We start from the raw sequence: 14665 nt of genomic DNA, 5'->3' as shown, positions 1-14665 counted from the left end.
TCTTTGAGTGAAGGTTCAACTTGCAAGTTTGGAATTCTCAATACAACAGGCACTAAAGGGTTAAAACCTCCAGCTTCTTTTCGTAGAGGAAGCCCACCTCAGGTAGCCCTTTAGGAGGAAGCTTTAAGCGACTAATAGTATTAAAACGATACAACACACGATAAAACGCTTCCAAGAAAGGTGGCATACCGGTGACCACGAAGGGTGGTGGGGAAGAAACGGAATCGTTAATTAATTGAGCGATGTCAAACAGCAAACAATAAAGGGGTTTGGTTAGGTGTTGTAATGTGTCTCTCGTAAAGAAAAACGGGGCGGCCACACGTCATGTCAGCGGCTTGGTTAATCAAATTAGTGGCGATATGGAGAGCGCGCGAGCGCGCTTTGTGAGCTTCGGTGAAAGGTTGAGCCGATAAAAGTAAGGTGTTGCCGGAAATGGTGTTTTAGGTGGAAGTTGAGCAATCAGATTTTAGGTGGTGACAACATTATTGAAAAGATGTGTAATTCAAAGTGAACAAAGATGTTTGAAAAAAAAAACATTTTGTAAAAAAAACAAATTTTAGAAAAATTTAAACCGCATAAATACTATTACAAAATACCACGACCTTTACGACCTTTTCAGAACTGTGGTCCTATTACGGCTTATTTCTTAGCATAGTAGAGCGTCCAAATTCCCGTCCCGGGAAAAAAATTCCCGTGAATTCCCGGGATTTCCCGGAAAAAAATATTTCTCGTTTCCCGGGAAATTTGTAAATTTCCCGGGAATTCCCGAAATATAAGCGGAAGTATTCATTTTCCTACCTTTTTGGCACCAATGATTTGAAATTATACAAAAAATAATAAACTTGATTTGATTTTATTCATTTCATTCTACTGTTCATATTGAACTTATTGTCTGTAAATTTCATGTCAAGGTTTAATTCAGATAATATTTATTTCTGAAGCATTCACAACTAGGAATGTTGTTTGCTTATATGTTTCCCGGGAATTCCCGGAAAAAATATGTGGGGTATGATTTTTAGTGTGCAAATGTTTTGTGTGCAGTTATTATTTGCACAAGTGGAGAATTTGGTGCAAAGTTTGCAATAACCATATATTTAAAATCATACCATAAAAACCATGGAACCATGAAAAATCATTAAAATACAACGTTGTTGAAATTTACCCAAAGAATGCAACCATATTTCAAAAACTCGCTTCCAATATTTTAAAATTTTGAGTGGCGTCATCCATAAAGTATGTCACGCTCTAGGGGGGAGGGGGGGGGGAGCTCTGAGTAAGTGTGACATTGCATGTTATAAGTATAGGAAAAGCGTGACAAAGGGGGGGAGGGGGGGTAAATTTGGCTGATTTTTGCGTGACGTACTTTATGGATGAAGCCAGTTGTGCTTTCATGAAATAGGGTTTCAAGTAAAATAGCGTTAGAAATAGATTTTTGAGGCAAATTCAATGATTATCCATTTATTTACAAGTTGAAAATACTTGTTCTGGAATAAGTTATTTGCCATGAAAAACATTATTTCTGCATGATTTTTCTTCCACTTCAACTTTATGGTCACCGACAAATTTAAAAGCAATTTTATTGTTACGGAGCATAGATTTTCACTGTCCAACGCTTTGATTTAAAAAAATACTTCTCAACAAAAAAAACTAATAATTTTGTTTTTATTTGGTCCGTTTTGAAAGACAGAATAAAAAAATTTAAAATTTATATATTTTCTCAAAGTTACATGTTTTTTTACAAGCAGTCAAGTCATTAATTGATCCTCTCGCTCATTTTGACCATTAGAGTTGCTGTTCTACACAGAAAAAAAAATCATGGTAATATTACATCTGGGAAGGGGTACATCTTTTATGTCAGAAAAAGGTGTAATTTTACCTCTGGAAATGTGTAATTTTACCACTTTTCTGGTGTAATGTCACTTTTTCAGTCAAAATTGAGGTAATATTACATCATAAAAGAGGTAATATTCAACCTTCCAAAATTAAAGCTTCCAAATTTACATTATTTTTTTCTGTGTATACAATCCTGTTGCAAAATATTAATCGGAAACAGGATCAGATTAATTTTGTTAAATTTAAAATTTCCCGGATTTCCCGGGAAATTTGTTGAAAATTCCCCGTTTCCCGGGAATTTTGTAACCCCAGGAAATTGGACGCTCTATAGCAGGGGTGCTCAAAGTTTTTGAAGTTCGGGCAAAATTTGAAGCTCAAATGAGCTTGCGGGCTAAATTTACAAAAAAGGTTGTTTAAAAAAAATTACGTTATTTTAATGTAAAAGATTACATTTCTGTTATTAAAAAAAAATGTCTTTTCAAAATAATAGCAACCACAAAATAACGGGTTTCTATCGGTATTGTTGATTTTGTTGTTTCTGGTATTTGAAAAAAAAGTTCTTAGCTGAAAGTACTTGTGTTTTCAAAAAAAATATAGTTTTGTTTTTATATTTTGAAAATGGTGGTGACATTACATGTTGAACAATTCTTCTATAAGTTAACTGTGGCTAATTAAAAATCGTTGAGATCCAGAATTTCAACATTTCAATGAAAAAAAACTTGCAATCATTATTAAAAAAAAAAGCGACGCAACATTTATTTCATTTCATCGAAAATTCACTAAAACTCAAATTATTTTTAATAACCCCAAACATGCTCAAATGATTTTAAATGCAAAGGAATGCATATTTAATTAATTTCAGCTGAATGCACTTAAATTTCATTTTTTTAAGTTTTTTGAAAATATATTTTTACTCCTGGTTTTTCGAGTCAATTTTTTAATAATGGTGGAGGGGTGGGTTGATCGACGAAAGCTTTGTAAAATATTTGCTGCAAACTTGATCCTCCGATTTCCACATTTTATCTGCCTGAATCAGTTGATAGTCAATCAGATTCGTTATCTAACTGTAATGAGTTCGAATCCCTAAGGAAGTGCAATGTAAGTTTGAGGGTCAGTTCATAAAAGGGTCAATATGACTTGCAAATTAATAAAGAAAACTTTTATTTTTGCAACTATTACAGAATTCTACCTAAGTCAAACTTGAACGTTTTTTTTCATATTTCTAAAAATGTTTGATGAAAGTTTTGACGATATTTACTAGTTTCACTCACATTGAAACGTGTGATTTTTTTTTTAATTATAAAATATTTTGAACAAATTATTTGTATCCTAAAGTGGGGATCAAAATATTGATAAATCATAAGTTTCTTTTTATTAACAAAAAATAAAAAAGATTAGCATATAAAAGCTTAAAATAAACCATAATTTTGAAAAAGTATAAAATCACTTTACAAGTGGTCAACGGGCCATTTTACATGATCATTCAAAATGGGTCCGCGGGCCACAAAATATCACCTCGCGGGCCACGTTTGGCCCGCGGGCCATACTTTGGGCACCCCTGCTTTATAGCATAGATATGCTATGAAATGTTTTAAGTTTTTGCCTTCCTCACCTTACTGAGGAAAGGCTATAAAATCACTCGAAAAATGAACTTATTAATTTGACCTCGTAGACCCACCATCACGTATACATATCGACTCAGAATCATGTTCTGAGCAAATGTCTGTGTGGATGTGTGTAGGTGGGTGGACAAAAAAATTGTCACTCGATTATCTCCGGACTGGATGAACGGATTTTGACCGTTTTAGTCTCATTCGATCCGTCTTGGGGTTTCATAGGTCTCTATTTAAAATCAGCAAGTTTAGTTAAGTACTTCAAAAGTTATGCTAAAAAAACGATTTTGGCGTATGTCCGGAAGATTGTAAAAAGGGTGGTTTTTGCAAGAAACCCTATCATGTTATACATTTTCAGAAAGGTTATAAAAAGACCTTTCCAATGAGCCTAAAACATTAAGGATCTGACAACCCTATCAAAAGTTATTAGCACTTAAGTGTTATTTATACACTTTTTGGAGGCCGGATCTCAGATATTTCAATGAAAATGATGTCCGGGTCCATCATGCGACCCATCGTTAGATAGATAATCGAAAGAACTTTCAAATGAGCCTAAAACATCAAGGATCTGACAACCCTATTAAAAGTTATTGGCACTTAAGTGTTATTTATACACTTTTAAGAGGTCGGATTTCAGATATTGTCTGAATCTTCCATGCGAACTATCGTTGGATAGGTTTTTTTTATCAGACCTTGCCGATGAGCCAGAAATATTGAACGTCTGCGAACCATATCAAAAGAAATGAGTAATAAAGTTGATTTGCTAAACATGTTAAGGGGGAATGTTGCTATTTTTACTGAATGTATTGACTTGAATATGAGGAAGGCACCAACCACCTAAAGGTGGATTAAGTTAAATTTTTTTAATAAAAAAAAAGAAATAAATTAAAAAAGTTCATATCTAGAGTATTATTTAAAAAGGTCCTTAAAGCTATTGTGTTTCATATGTTTTTAAGTCCTTTAAAAAACTTCTTAAATAGAAGTTAAAAGAAGCTTTTGATGCAAATTTATAGATGAAAAAAATACTTTTCAATTGCAAATCGTCGTGATCGCATCCTTAGACGTTAAACACTTTTCTATCCAGATTAGATATTTTTTGAAAAATATTGTTTGTTTTGAATCATAATTTGGCCAAATAATTTTATTTCAAATATGAAAAGTGATTAGAAATAAAGATTTTGTGCCTAAACAAATACAAAAATGTTATTTTTTCTTAACGTCTACCATAAACTTTGTTTTAGATGCTATATCAATAAAAAAAAATCTTTCCACATTTTGCAAAAAAAAACATAATTTCAGGAAATTATAATCAATTTTAGCTCTCTTTGATGAAAAAAGAAAAGTTGGACTTTCAAAAATATAGCCTATCATTTGGAAAAGATATATGACAACTTCGAATGCCATTTTGACGGTGTCTGGACCAACTTTACTATGTCTCAAACTATTTTTATCGGATTGCTCGGGAAATTTTACTTAAAATATTCAAAAATGGCTGAAGTTTATTTACAGAATTTCGAGATATGTTTTTTTCAACATAAAAATAAAATAAAATAAAAAATATACAAATTAAAAAAAAAACATGCCAGAATTTTTACTTTTGATGCATTCCAGAAAATGCATTATGTAGCAGTAATACCGTTTTGTCATCAATTTTTTTGGTTAAATCTAAATTTAATGACAATATTGTTTTTGCGAAAAAAAAAACTTTATGCGGTACTGTATATCGAACCTTTACTAAAACTTTTTTTTTAAATAAACTCAAACATATTAAAATTGATTTTAAATCAAGGGATTACACTTTTAATTTTTTTTCAGCTTATTGCTCTTAAAATAACATTGAAGTAAATTTTTATTAATTTTTGCCGCTAATTTTTTAGACCGTTTTAGAAGGGAAAGGGACAAAAATGTATTCAAAATGTTTTGCAACAGTTTTGGTTGCGTCTTCCAGTTACTTCCAGTTTTTTTTAGTACCCAAAAAAGCATAGGTCATTGCTAAAATTTTAATGGTTATCGAAGTTTTTGTGTAAAAAGTTTTCACCATTTTCCCTTTTTCATTACTGCTGTTTTTTTATGAATTTCTAGAAAGTTGAAAGCAGCATTTAAAAATTCAAAACATTATTACACTGTAAACCGGGGTGAGATTGATAAGTTGGAGAATTTTTGTAAAAAGGAAAATTACAACTATGATTATGAAAACATTGATAAATAGAATTATTTGAATATTTTAAAAGTGTCAAGTTTTTCTCAATGAAAATTAATTCGAATTAGAAAACAAACTGCATTTTCGAGTACTGAGAGAGAAATTACACTAAGAACAGTTAATATTAGTTGTGAAATTACAAGTTTTAGTTGTTATTTTAACAGAATTCAATTTTTTTTTCAGATTTATGGGCATTTTCAGAATAACAAGTTTCTTAGGAATTTTTTAATCAGGCTATAAAATTGAATTAGGTGTAAAAAAAATTATATATTCATGAACAAATCAATATCTAATGAAATTTGTTAAAACTTGATATTTTTTATTAATTCTGCCTCAAATTTATATACATTTAATTAAAAGTTAATAAACTAAGTATCACAGACATATTTTTTTTTCAATCGATACATTAAAACCTTACTAAGGATCTATTTGACATTATAAATTCAATTTGCAAACTTTCAGACGGAATTTGGTGAGAAACACAGTGATTCGGTTTCTAAATTAACAATTTTCAACGAAACTATTTTTAAATCTTGAGACAAGTCTTGCGGTTTCAATAATAATTATTTAAAAATAATTTAAAATCCGATTATTGAGTGATATTAAGCTTTGTTTGTTAGCCTATTTCTAAACCTTTTTTTTTAATTTATATGCTTCGTTAAGTGCACTTATAAAAATCATACAAAGATACAGCTGATTTTCTTATCATATATTTTCCACATGAATTCCAACGAAGCGGTCATAACATATTTTAGTTTGACCCTTTCAGGCCTGATGGATCATATATGACCTAAAAATTAAAAGTTTAAAAACTAGCCTATAATTTGTGTATTGCTCTTAAAATCATTCATAAAACAATTTGCAGAGATATAAAACGATTTCTCTAAAATGAACTCCATAAATTCTTGCACGTTTTGATGACTTCAATTTAATTTTTGATTAAAGTGCATAGTCGTCCTATAAATTATTGTAAGAATTTAAGCACAATTTCACACATTTCCACGATTTTTTCCGCAAAAGAAAGTGCAAAGCCTGACACTAATCCGCCGCCGCCGCCGCCTCCTTTGTTGACCGCCAAAACAATCATCCTCACGTCATCTGCCTGTACGAACTCCACGGGTCAAGTAATCCTCGACAGTGCGAGCAACCGCCGCCGTCTTCTTCTTCATCTTCAAAACATTTTGTTTGAGGTTATGACAAACCGTCGCTGTAAACGCCGTCGTCCACTTGGGTGGTCCACCCGAAATATCACAGCCTGAGCACTTGTTGGCTCCTTAAAGCAGTAAGAAAGGGAAAAAATCTCCTCATAAACGTGCCATAAATCTGTGTGAGAACCAGATGAAGAGGGGGGCACTTGAGGTGGACCCCAAATGACCTGTGCGTGACGCACAGTCGGGCAGGGCCAACATCGTTTGACATTTTGGGAGCTTTTTGGACCGCGGTCAAAATGTGCGACCTCAAGTGGTCAAAATTCTGATTTTTTTCGAATTCCACCAGGGTCGCAAAGTGACAGCTAGTGACACCTCACACACGCAAATTCCAACGTCCGCCACTGCTTCTGGTAGGTAAATTTCTTGACGGACTATAAAAGCCTACTGCGATTAACTTAAATTGCTAATTACGGTCAAAGTGTTTCTCCTCGGACACGTTTTTGTTTCTGTCTCGGACGTGCAAAAGGTGTCAGCGTTGATCGGCCCTCCGAAAACCCCTTGAAGGCCCCTCACTTTGGAGCGTAATTCGGGGCCTCAACGCGGTCGCCAAAATAAAAAAACGCATGCGCAAAAAATCTCCAGAAGGAACCTCCGAGCAAAGAGGTTTGACCTTCCTCCGTGATATAAATGGATCGTCGGCGGCGGCGTCGCCGGCAAGGGCGTTAATAATTTTCCCGACACCTTCTCGGCCGGCCAGGGGCCAATTATGCGCAATTACGGCACGGATTTTGACCTGCCCCGGTCCCGACGTGGGCCGTGAGCGCAAAATGTCAAAACGACTGTCAACTTGAGCGACTGCTTTTTGTTTCTGGTCCGCACAGGGCTGACGGGTTTGCGTGGGTCTTCGGGATCAAAACAAAAACAAAGATGGCTTGGCTTTGGGGAGATTGGGATGTGGAGACCTTAATCCGAGTAGGCCCGGGCTGAAGACATGATAATTTGCGGGCACAATGTGGATCATTAGGGGACGACTGGAAGGTGCCTGCGGGATTTTCGTTTGAGTTAAACCTTTTAACAAAATGTAACTTTCCTCCAATTTACAGCACAAGATAAGTAAATTTTACATGTTGTAGCAGTAAACTTACGTGCAACACGTCGCCCACCTCCTTCGAAGCATCATAATTTCAGCCAAAGATAGGGTGCTAAAATAATTACCAAACCAGCTGCAGCCGGTCAGCCTCTAATACCGGCCAAACATGCAACGACGCTCAACTCCAGGGTCCAAGGGAGGTTCGAATTCGCCCTGTAATTAAACGGTTCGATTTTCGCTTGGCTAGACCATTTTAACGAGGCCGATGCAAATCAGTGAAATATGTACGTAAAGTACTGCTTTATTTTTGATAGCGTGATCCGGCTCTAAATTGGATTTATTAGCGCTGGCCACGTGGTGGATAATTATGCACCTGTTGGCCCTTTGGTTAAGTAAATTGGCTGCAAATGGTTATCAACCCTAGCGGTCCGGTTTGTTGAATGAAATTGTTCAGATCTCAATTTCTACAAAGTAAGTCATCCCTCAAGAAGATCATGTTCCTTTCTAGGTTAGTTTTGCAAAACAAAAGAACAATTTCCCTCGTAGAGAGTCCACGTGAATGATTGTGCTCCGATCGAACAAGTTCCTTCCCACAAAAGATCTCTCGGAAACGATCGATGATGATTTATGCTCCGATATGCTGCTCGGTGCAATTTAGGAACGAACAAAATAGGGAGGGAAACCTAGCCATAATGCTTCCACACCCACTTTGCTCTGTTTGCTCAAAGAATGGCTCTCTAGGCCGGGATGATAATGCCGCGGTGTGGTGAGCTTTGAGCCAAGGGTTATCACCGGTTGGTGATCCGATTTGGCAAAGAGAATACAATTCACTAGACCCTGAGCGAAAGAAAGAGTTTTGTTTCAGGGTTTTCTTCTTTAGTTTATGTTTTTTCCTCCTCCTCTTAACAGCACCCCCAACAGTCGTTTGAGATTATGCGATTTGATACACAGAAATCGAACAACCCACCCACGGTTTGGGGCTCGCCCTGCTTGGGCGCGTAGACGTATGTGATGTTCATCCAATGATCATTTATCATCGACCGATTTTGACCAGAGGCAGCCCCTTGGTGCAAAAATGTACCACGATGTAGGGTAAGGAAAAGAATGCTGTGGGTTCGGAATGACCCGAGCATTGAAAACACTAAAAACTGAAAACTAACAACTAAAAATTAACAATTAACAACTTCTGATTTCTGATTTCTGACTTCTGACATCTGACTTCTGACATCTAACATCTGACATCTGACTTCTGACATCTGACATCTGACATCTGACATCTGACATCTGACATCTGACATCTGACATCTGACATCTGACATCTGACTTCTAAAATCTAACATCTGACATCTGACTTCTGACATCTGACATCTGACATCTGACATCTGACATCTGACTTCTGACTTCTGACTTCTGACTTCTGACTTTTGACTTTTGACTTTTGACATTTGACTTTTGACTTTTGACTTTTGACTTTTGACTTTTGACTTTTGACTTTTGACTTTTGACTTTTGACTTTTGACTTTTGACTTTTGACTTTTGACTTTTGACTTTTGACTTTTGACTTTTGACTTTTGACTTTTGACTTTTGACTTTTGACTTTTGACTTTTGACTTTTGACTTTTGACTTTTGACTTTTGACTTTTGACTTTTGACTTTTGACTTTTGACTTTTGACTTTTGACTTTTGACTTTTGACTTTTGACTTTTGACTTTTGACTTTTGACTTTTGACTTTTGACTTTTGACTTTTGACTTTTGACTTTTGACTTTTGACTTTTGACTTTTGACTTCTGACTTCTGACTTCTGACTTCTGACTTCTGACTTCTGACTTCTGACTTCTGACTTCTGACTTCTGACTTCTGACTTCTGACTTCTGACTTCTGACTTCTGACTTCTGACTTCTGACTTCTGACTTCTGACTTCTGACTTCTGACTTCTGACTTCTGATTTCTGACTTCTGACTTCTGACTTCTGACTTCTGACTTCTGACTTCTGACTTCTGACTTCTGACTTCTGACTTCTGACTTCTGACTTCTGACTTCTGACTTCTGACTTCTGACCTTGACTCTTGACTCTTGACTCTTGACTCTTGACTCTTGACTCTTGACTCTTGACTCTTGACTCTTGACTCTTGACTCTTGACTCTTGACTCTTGACTCTTGACTCTGGTTTTTGCGTTTCTCTTTGTTTCGTCGTCCGAATTTTGAATTTTGAATTTTGAATTTTGAATTTTGAATTTTGAATTTTGAATTTTGAATTTTGAATTTTGAATTTTGAATTTTGAATTTTGAATTTTGAATTTTGAATTTTGAATTTTGAATTTTGAATTTTGAATTTTGAATTTTGAATTTTGAATTTTGAATTTTGAATTTTGAATTTTGAATTTTGAATTTTGAATTTTGAATTTTGAATTTTGAATTTTGAATTTTGAATTTTCAATTTTCAATTTTCAATTTTCAATTTTCAATTTTGAATTGTGAATGTTGAATTTTGAATTTTGAATTTTGAATTTTGACGCCCCTTTGTCACCTTCCCCAACTCGGACCATTTGGAGGCCAACAAATGGCGTGGATTGGGGGCGTGCTTCTGCCCGTTTGGCGAGACACATTTGGGATATCTGGGCGACTATTAAAGTGTTAAACTGCCTTTGCAGCAGCAGCAGCTAGAAACATTTAAGATAAAGTCCAATAGCCGCCGGAGGATTAAGGCCGACCGGGCGCCAGAGTGTTCGCTTTCTTTGGGCCGTTGTTTTGATAAGCATCTCTCGATATCTCGCGCCGGAGTGAGGTTAGCCCACCCTCAGGAAAGTATTTCAAATTTATTAATGTTTCTCGGATTTAATGACGTATAACAAGAGCTTTCAACTGTTGAACACAGTTTGATTGTCTTCGCCGTCACTTTAGTGCAACATGTTTTGGAAGCAGAGGCAAATCGCGTGACTCGCTCCTTGGTCAAATTATGACCGAAGTTCCGCGTGACCCCCCCGGTGGAAATGTGTGGCAAAATAAGATAATTAGTAGTCGGATTTCAATTATCCCGCCAGCCAGGTCTGCTCTTTTTTTCGGACCAATTTTGGTTTGTGTCCACGGCGAGGTGACTTTTTTCACACCACGGAATCCACCGTGTCTGAAAGGCACCGCCCAATTATTGGGCCTGGTTGAGGAGAGCTGCCGACGACGGCTTCGGGCTGATACGATGCGAATTGAAATCAGAGCAGTTCTTTGCATGCGAATTTTGAGGTTATGTTTTTGATGGTGGTTTGTGTCTGAGGAAGAGTACTGAAAATACCGATTTTTTTCCAAAAAATCAAAAAATAAAAACTAATGAATTTGGGAAAATGAATGATTGAAAATAAATTTAGAATTACTTTCTATTTTTTTAATGTAATTTTAAATTTAAAAAAAAATGAGACAACCACCTCCGCACTTTCAGGTGATCCCCCAAGGACCTGCCTTTTTTGCCTAATTTAAAAATCACAATAATTGACTGGTCTGGCCACGCAGCTTGTGTCGGACTCCAGATATCGACAACTCAGACGCTGAGCGGTGAAAAACCGAAACGGAAATTTACACCTCGCCGGCGAAGTTTTCTGGTTTTGCCCCGACATAATTAAATACATCGCACTTTTTGGCAGGGCTGGACTCCATAGACGAATTGATGAAGCTTTTTTCGGTTTTGAGATGGGGAAGTGTGGGGTGCTTGTTAAAGGTCACGAAAGTGGCGGCACCTCGTTTGTCGCTTTCGTTCGCGCGCGCAAAACTCAAAGAGCAACTTCCCCCGGGGGCATCAGCCGGGTCAGGGCACTTCTTCTTGGGTGGTCCGACCGAGTGCTGACGGTATTATTGAAGTTTCTGGTTCGGAGAAGTGATTGAACGTGATGGTACTGTTGGGTATTGTTGAAATTAGAATTGAAAAGGTTTTTGAAATTTAAACTTCGACTTTGAAAAGAAAGAACCTGCAATTTTCTACCTCATTATGCAAATTTAACGCTTCTCGGATTCAAATGAACTTCCATCTAGTGGTTCCCACCCTTTCTGGTTGGTTCAATCTAACGAGCAGGCCATAAATCTCCAACCTGACCAAATAAACCTGTCAACGACATCTCAATGTGGCATCAAAAACAAGTGCGTGATCGCGCTGATCCACTTTATCCCGATCGATGGAGATAAGTATCAAGCAAAGTTTAGCCTGAGAGCGAGGAAATTATTGTGCCTGTTGATTCGAAGTGCTTCTTTTCTGTAGTCTTCTTTACCAAGAAATGATCGTAAATCTAATTTACTTTTTTTCTATTTGTTGTCTATTTGCATGTTCTGATGAGATATTTATTTTAATAAGATGGTGTTGAAAAAATCTGCAGTAAACAAAACAGTTAACGTTAGTTAAGACCAATTCAATAAAATTATGCAGATTTTTTTTTGTCAGTTGTCAACAGAATCATTTGTTAATCAAAAAATCATAACAAGTTTAAAACACACGGAATTGGAAAAAGTTGCCCAGAACCAGGGTTGCCAGGTTGCCAGATAAATCTGGGAATGCCAGATTTTTCAAGCGTCAGCCAGAATAAAGATTTACTCTTCTCTGTGCCAGATATTGACAGATTTTGCCAAATTTTTCACTTTATGCCTATCTTATACAAATTTTTTGATTAAAATGAACGTATTTAATTGAAAATCAAATAAAAGTAGAATATGTTTTACAAAAAGAAGGTGTAAATTCAACTTTTTTAAGGTCATAAAATCAGTTATACCTGAACTCTGAATTGAATTCTACAAAATTTTGAATCAATTCATATCCTACCTCCCCTTCGCCATTCACAATTGTAAAATATTCGTCTGTCAGATTTTTCCAGATTTTTCATCGATATTTTGCCAGATTTTTCAAATTTTGACCTGGTAACCCTGCCCAGAACCCTCTTCGAATTGGCTGAAACTTTATTCTAAAGGGTAATTTTTGTAGCTTGTCGGAATCCGACCACTGTTCTTTGATAAATCGTGACGGAGGGGCGGTACGCCCAATTTGATGACGTACTCAGAATTCCGAAAAACAAACAAAAATGGGTTAAAAAATTGTGCCATTTTTCGTTACTCGACTGTTACAAAATTTGGTGCGTGTCATTTTATTGGAGATTAAATTTAGTTTTCGAATTTGCAATAACCCGGAACCAATTGAAACAAAAAAAAATCATTTAAAAATTTCGTGTTTTTTGTAACTTTGCACCTTGTTCTACAAGGTTGTAGAGCAGACCGCTCCAAAAATGTTTTTATATAGGTAACATAAAGCGTTTCTTTTTGTTTCGTCGTTCGTGTCTGTTGCGGTTGACCTTGAACGGCCATAAGCAACGAGTGCATGACACCAGGTCGAAAGACATAAGGTCGAATGGACAAAAGGTCGAATACCAAAAGGTCGAATGGACAAAACGTCGAATACCAAAAGGTCGAATGGACAAAACGTCGAAAAGACAAAAAGTCGAGGGGGAGGTGTTTATTTTTTTAAATATAAATAAATACGATCGATTTTTTTTAATATATAAAAACATGTTTTTGATGTCTGATTTTTCTAAGGATCAAATGTTACGATGAAGGATAGATTGAAAAAGGATAGAAAACTTGCAACAATATTTAGGAAGCATGACTAAAAGTAAATTTTTTGAATTTTGTTTTTTATTCAAACCAATAATTACTATTTTTATAAATCTTGCTTACTTTTTCAAAAGGTCCTATGTACAAAAGAAACCCATGGCGCATTGGTTGTTTTGAAAAAAAGTAATCTAGAAGTATATTAAAAACTAGTAAAATACTTAAGAAGAAGTATTTTTAAAAAGCATGAAAAGAATCAATAAAAATTACGACAGAAAAAATTGGGTGTACCCCATTTGGCATAATGGACATTTGGCAAAACGGGTTTTCAAGAAGGACGTTTGGTATAATGGACGTTTGGCATAATTGGTCCAAGACATCAGGGACGTTTGGCATAATGGACGTTTGGCATAACTCGTTCAAAAACCATCTAGGACGTTTGATATAATGAGCGTTGGGCATAATTATTACCAGATTTAATTTTTGTTTTATTTTATAAGTATTTCTCATTTTCACGAATGAAAATGTATTATTTATTTACCTTTTTTATATAACTTTTAAAAGATTATTGTTAGTTTTTTTTCGAAAAATAAGGAATCTTTATATTTTTCCCAAATAGTAAATTGTTTCCTTTTTGAATAACTCACAATAAATCTTTTTAATGAAATTTTGATATTTTTATAGAAAATTTAGTAAGCTTTACATTTTTCCTCTTTCAGTATAACTAGCAATAATATTTTTTGAATAAAATTTCCCCTTCTTTTATATGAAATTCAACTCAAAGATGAAAAAAACCTCTTCAAATCTTCGACAATTGAGATGTTTTAATGCATTTTTCCCTTCTTTTGATCATCCATTTTTTCCAGAACAACCTTATCAGGAAAAAATGGTCATCGCCACTTTCAAATGTGTCTTATCGGAAATTTTCTCAGCTTTCCAATGCTTCTAAAAGCGAAATGTTTCATCGGGAAATTTCTGAGATATCTCTATTTTAAGTTTTTTGGTTTTAAATTCCTTTTTTATTTATTGGAAACTTTATACTAACAGTTTAGAAAACTTATCAAATGATGTGTTTCATGAGTCATTTACTCATCAAAATGTATGCACATTTTGATGAGTAAGACAAGAAACAACTTTGTAGAAGGTTGCAAACCGCTAAACATTTTGAAAATTATGTTTTGTCTATGTTTTTGAATAAATGGG

This window comes from Culex pipiens, chromosome 3, assembly GCF_016801865.2.
Source record: "Culex pipiens pallens isolate TS chromosome 3, TS_CPP_V2, whole genome shotgun sequence".
NCBI classification, from domain to species: domain Eukaryota; kingdom Metazoa; phylum Arthropoda; class Insecta; order Diptera; family Culicidae; genus Culex; species Culex pipiens.
This window is presented reverse-complemented; position numbering follows the sequence as displayed.